The following is a 6000-nucleotide window of genomic DNA, read 5'->3' on the forward strand; positions in this document are numbered from 1 at the left end:
TTCCTTATTATGTCTCAATTTGCATCCGACCAACTTTTATTTATCACCATATCAAAGTATGGGGCATTTCAAATGCTACAAGGATATGGCCTTTTTTTTTTTGTTTTATGTAGCATATAAAATATTAAGAAAATAATTGAACTAAGTTAGAATATATATATATATATATATATATATATATATATATATATATTGAAATTTTGAATTCAATTTTAGACATTGATGAACACTCAAGTAGTTGTTGCATGTATCCTTATTCAAAGTGTTGAATTCAAATTTGATCTTTCCTTATATAATAAAAAGAAAATCTAGACATTGATATGAATCTAAATATAAGGAGATAAAATAAATCCCATTATGAGTTTTTGGTTGAAACCTAAAGTTATGAAAAAAATTGTTCATTTAATCCAATAACGCATAACTAATTGCTTATCTTATACGTAAGCAAGGTAAAGGGTGACCGCTACAATAAGTCTAACCTTATTGTAAGATCAATTAATATAATTTTTAAAAAATAATAAAAAGTTGTATAACAGGTTAGTAGGTGAACAACATATATAATTTTTAAACTTATCCATTGTACGTTAACAATGTAAATAATTTTTGAAATTATCTATTTTGTTTAAATGTTATTTAATGTTTACTTTTATTCTATTTTTTACCTTCAAATATAAGAATATTATTCTTTTTCAATATTAACGTTATATCTAACAAATTTAATTCAATTCAATTTATTGTTATAACTTGTTACATTAAATCTCACACATTTACGTCAACAATTTGACAATAATGGTTCCAACTTTATAATTTTTTACTTTAATTCTTACAAGTTTATGTCAAGGTTTTTCAATTGTAATTTTCACCATAAATAATTTCATCTTTACTATTATTCCTTTATAGATTAAAATTTGTACTCCATTAAAAACTTTAAACTCGTTAATATAAATTTAAATGTTTGTTTTTTATTAAAATTAGATTTTTTTACTTAATTGACATGTTACGTTAACTCTTACACATTTACGTTAGGATTTTAAATTTGCTTGTTCTACCTTTATGAGTTTTTACGCTAATTCTTATAGCTTTACGTCAAAGGCTTTTCAACAGAACCTTTTAACTATAATAATTTTTATCTTTATAATTATTTATTTTAAAATTAAAAATTGCAAATCATTATATACTTTTCGCCCGAGAATATAAATTTAAATGTTATTTTCTTTAAAATTAGAATTTTGTGACTTAATTGAGTTGTTATGTTAATGCATAAACATTTATGTTAAGATTTTAAATATGTTTGTTCTGCCATTATGAGTTTTTACATCAATTCTTAGAACTTTACGTCAACGCTTTTCAATGACAACTTTTAACCAAAATTATTTTTATTTTTATTATTCTTTATTTTAAAATTAAAATTTGCATATCATTAAATACTTTTAGCTTGACAATATGAATTTAAATGTTTGTTTTTAACAAAAATAAGATTTTTTTTTTACTTAATTAACATGTTACGTTAACTTTCACACATTTACGTTAGGATTTTAAATTCGCTTATTTCACTTCTATGAGTTTTTACGTTAATTCTTACAGTTTTACATCAAGGCATTTCAATGGCACCTTTTAACTATAATTATATTTATCCTTATTATTTTTTATTTTAAAATTAAAATTTGTATATCGTTAAATTTTTTAATCGAGAATATAAATTTAAATATTTATTTTTCCTCAAAATTAGATTTTTTTACATAATTAACTTATTATATTAACTCTCACACATTTACATTAAGATTTTAAATTTGCTTATTCCACTTTTATAAGTTTTCACATCAATTCTTACAACTTTACATTAAGGCTTTTCGAAGGTTACTTTTAACTATAATTATTCTTATCCTTCTTATTCTTTATTGTAAAATTAAAATTTGTATATCGTTAAATATTTTTACCTTGAGAATGTAAATTTAAATGTTTGTTTTTCATTGAAATTATATTTTTTTTACTTACTTGACATGTTACTTTAAGTCTCACATATTTACGTCTAGATTTCAAATTTGCTTGGTCTACCATTATATGTTTTCACATCAATTCTTACAGTTATATGTTAAAGGGTTTTCAATGGTAACTTTTAACTATAATTATTTTTATCCTTATTATTCTTTATTTAAAATTAAATTTATATATCGTTAAATACTTTTAACCCAAGAATATAAATTTTAATGTTTGTTTTTCATAAAAATTAGAATTTTGTGACTTAATTGACTTTTTATGTTAACTCACACATTTACGTTAAGATTTTAAATTTGTTTCTTACACATTTATAAGTTTTTATGCCAATTCTTATAGTTTTACGACAAGCTTTTCAATGATATCTTTTAACTATAATTATTTTCATCCTTATTATTCTTTATCTTAAAATTAAATTTTTTATATTGTTAAATACTTTTAGCATGAGATTATAAATTTAAATATTTACTTTTCATTAAAATTAGATTTTTTTTAATTAACTTGTTATGTTAGCTCTCAATAGTTTAAGACTTGGAAATTTTGTAACATGTGGTGCTATAATTGGGAAGTTAGTGTGGTATTTTCTAATAACCCACAGAGCTTCTTTTTGGAATGGTACACTTTGATCTCTAGTGGTGATAGAGGTAATGTTTCGAAAATAGATTTTTACACTATTGCTTGGTCCATTTGGAAAGAACAGAATGATATGGTATGAAATACCCCATACTTTGATATAGTGATAAATAAAGTTGATCGAATGCAAATTCAGGTCAATTAAAATGTTTAAAAGTGATAAAAGACGAAAGGAGTAGTTTAGGATAAAATATTTCGCAAGTGAAAAAAATAACAATAAAATAATAATAATTTTATCAGAGGAGAATTTGTGAGATAAAAGGCAATTCAGAAGTCAAGTGAGGCATAATAAGGTATTTCAGGTACCAAGGAGACAAGATAAAATTTTTAAAATATTAATATTTAGCCGGATATCGAAATCAGTCATGAAGAAGGATCATATGGTTGATTTAAGTGGGGGAGAAGATGACAAGCCCGACTTTATAAAAATATTTGTCATGACATACATGAGATGGAAAGCATGTTTGCATGCTAAGAGAGTCTCGAAAAATTTACAAAAAAATCGGTATTGTACCTAAAGGTACAACAAAGTTGATTTAAACCTCGAACTAAATCAAATAGAGAATTTACGATGAAATTAAGAATTTTAAAGTCCCAGAATGGTTTAACATGGTAATTCAGAGTTTGAGGTCTAGTTTGGAGTCAATCCGAAAAATTGACCGGTTAGGGGCAAAATGGTCATTTGCCACCTGGGGACAAAATGGAAATTTTTAGAAAAGAGTTTTGGCCCCATTTGACTTATTGGAGTAAGATTTGAGGTTTAGAAGTGAAAAATGTTAATTTCGGTATAATTTGGAGTAAAAGGGTAAAATGGTAATTTTGCCACCCAGAATAAAAAATTTAATTTTTGAAAGGATTTTGATCAAATTTAATTATTTGGAGTGTGAAATGAGTATGGGGAGTGAAAATTATGCATTATGGCAAATTTTCAATTTTTGGGGTAAAAATGTAATTTTTGAAAAGCTCAGGGGTAAAAGTGTAATTTTGAAAAATTTGCTCCACCAAAACTTTGAAAAAATCTGGAAATTTCACTTAAGACTTGGATAAGTCAAAGGGAATGCATGGTGGAAAAAGTAGGACAAATGGATGGCTAGAAAAAAAAATGAATTAATAAAATATTTAAAATATGAATAAAATAATATTATTTCATTAAACAATAAAAAGGCATAAAAAAATCAGCCCACCCATTCTTCTTCTTCAACATTCGGCCAAGCAAGAAACAAGAGAGAGAAAGGAGAAAATAAAACCCTAGCTAAGAAATTTAAAGGGAAAATTTGTGGAAATTCAAAAATCAAGTGAAAAAAGGTAACATTTCTTAAATTTGTCTTGTGCTTTACCTTTCCCATGCATTTTTCATCATTTTTCATGGTTGAATCATGTGATTTGAGGATGATTTGAATTCTGGTCATATGGGTTTAGAGAGAGAAAGTTGTTAGATAAATTTGATGTTGAGCTATGTTAATGTTTAGTGTTAGTTTAGCATGTTTATGAGTAAAACAACAAGAAAAATATTTATCTTCTCCCTGAATTTCCCTAGGCCGAATCTAGCCAATGGTATGTGAGGATGAGGTTGACTTTATTTTAAGAGAATTGGGTGGAAAAATGATGAATTATGAGGTTGGAAATTAAATGAGAATTTTCGATGCAATAAATTGAAATTTTTACCCACTAGGGGTAAAAGCGTAATTTATAGTTCGGACTGATAAATTGGACCCAATTCACAGTCATTGAGGTATTGTGGATATAATTGGATAATTGAAATTGAAATGGATGGAATTGGAGTCGAATTGGGGGTTTTAGGAATTTACACCCTGTATAAGCGAGTTAGGTCGGACATCGTAATTAAGCAATTGTCTAAACATTTCAAATCCTATCTAGTGCATACGCATGGATAAGAGCCTGAAATAACTTATGATAAATTGACACAATTTATTGAATTTTGTGTCATAGATTATGGATAGGTGGTGAGTCAATTGTTTCGGGTAAGAGACTGCACCCGAGGGCGGAAGATAGGAGTATTTCTACTCCTAATACTGTGAGTAAACTTATTATCGTCTTAATTATTTAGAGTAGTTTTATACAACTGTGTGATTTTATGGAAAATGGGTTTAAATGGTAAATTGTTATGTTTTAAGAGAAATTGTAATTTTATAAAATGATTTTATAAATTTTTTAGAAAATCGAATATTGGTTTTGAAAATAGAGTAATTGGAGACTACTAGTTTGTGTTTCAAATTTATGGTTTTGAAATGAATGGCTTATGATAATAAATGAGCATGAATGGCTAAACTGATTTTGGTGTTAAAATTATTTATACTGTGTTTTCAGCCTTGAGAGGCTAGATTGCGATAAATTGTCATGTCATGCTAGAATGAATTTTATTAAATTGGTGGAGTATATATTAATTATTTACTGCAGAGGGAGTTCCGTGGACCAGCCTATTAGAGGGGCACGGTAAACTCCATTATATTATTACCTCGAACGGAGAGGCGCGTAGGGTATCTCCTGGGGTAAAGCTTAGGGTTCACTTCACGCCAAACCACCACGTGAAGGGGAACTCAGCCAACGCCAAGGAACGGCTGTATTTTTCTCAAACTAAAAATATATTTTAAGTGTATACAAAATTTTAACAGCCTTGGCGGACTCGGTTGGATGCCCTGCGCAAGGTATCACCGAGTATGAGTTTTGGCACGAGCCAAAGTTTTAAGAAATTCATAAGCCAAGTTGATTACTCGATTTATATGGATTTATTTTATTTGGTTGAAATGAACTGAAAGGTAATGAAATTACAGTATGATGACTTATTTTAATTGTCTCCATTTACTCGGCTTTAGATACTTTAGATGGTATCTGTTTACTGACTGGGATTATAAAATCTCATCCCTTCTTCCTATACATTTTTCAGGCTCAGGACAGTTTGTAGATAGTCGAGTAGGACGAGAACTAAGCTTGGAACTGCATTATAGAAAGTAAGAGTTCACAGTCTTACATCCCCTTGGTCAATTGGAGCCCACGTGCCATTGCAGATCAAAACTTATATTTTGGTTATCTGTATTTCTATTCATACAATTTTTACTTTACTTTCATGTGAGAAAAAATTATTTACGAATATTTCTATAAAAATTTATTTTATGAGAAAATAGAATATTTTATTGATTATTTTTGAATAGTACTAGTTGTTAACAATTTGCTTTCAAATGAACGTTTTAGATACTTATTTTGTTTTTAAATCATTAAATATATATTTTCTGCTTACCTATTACATTTTTAGCAAGTTTTGAGATTTTTAAAGAAAAATTACGAAAATGCCCCTATGAGCCAGAAAATAATATTTTATTGTTCTTATTTGAAAATGACTTATGATTTTTTTTA

This window comes from Theobroma cacao, chromosome 2 (assembly GCF_053813885.1).
Source record: "Theobroma cacao isolate CCN51 chromosome 2, ASM5381388v1, whole genome shotgun sequence".
NCBI classification, from domain to species: domain Eukaryota; kingdom Viridiplantae; phylum Streptophyta; class Magnoliopsida; order Malvales; family Malvaceae; genus Theobroma; species Theobroma cacao.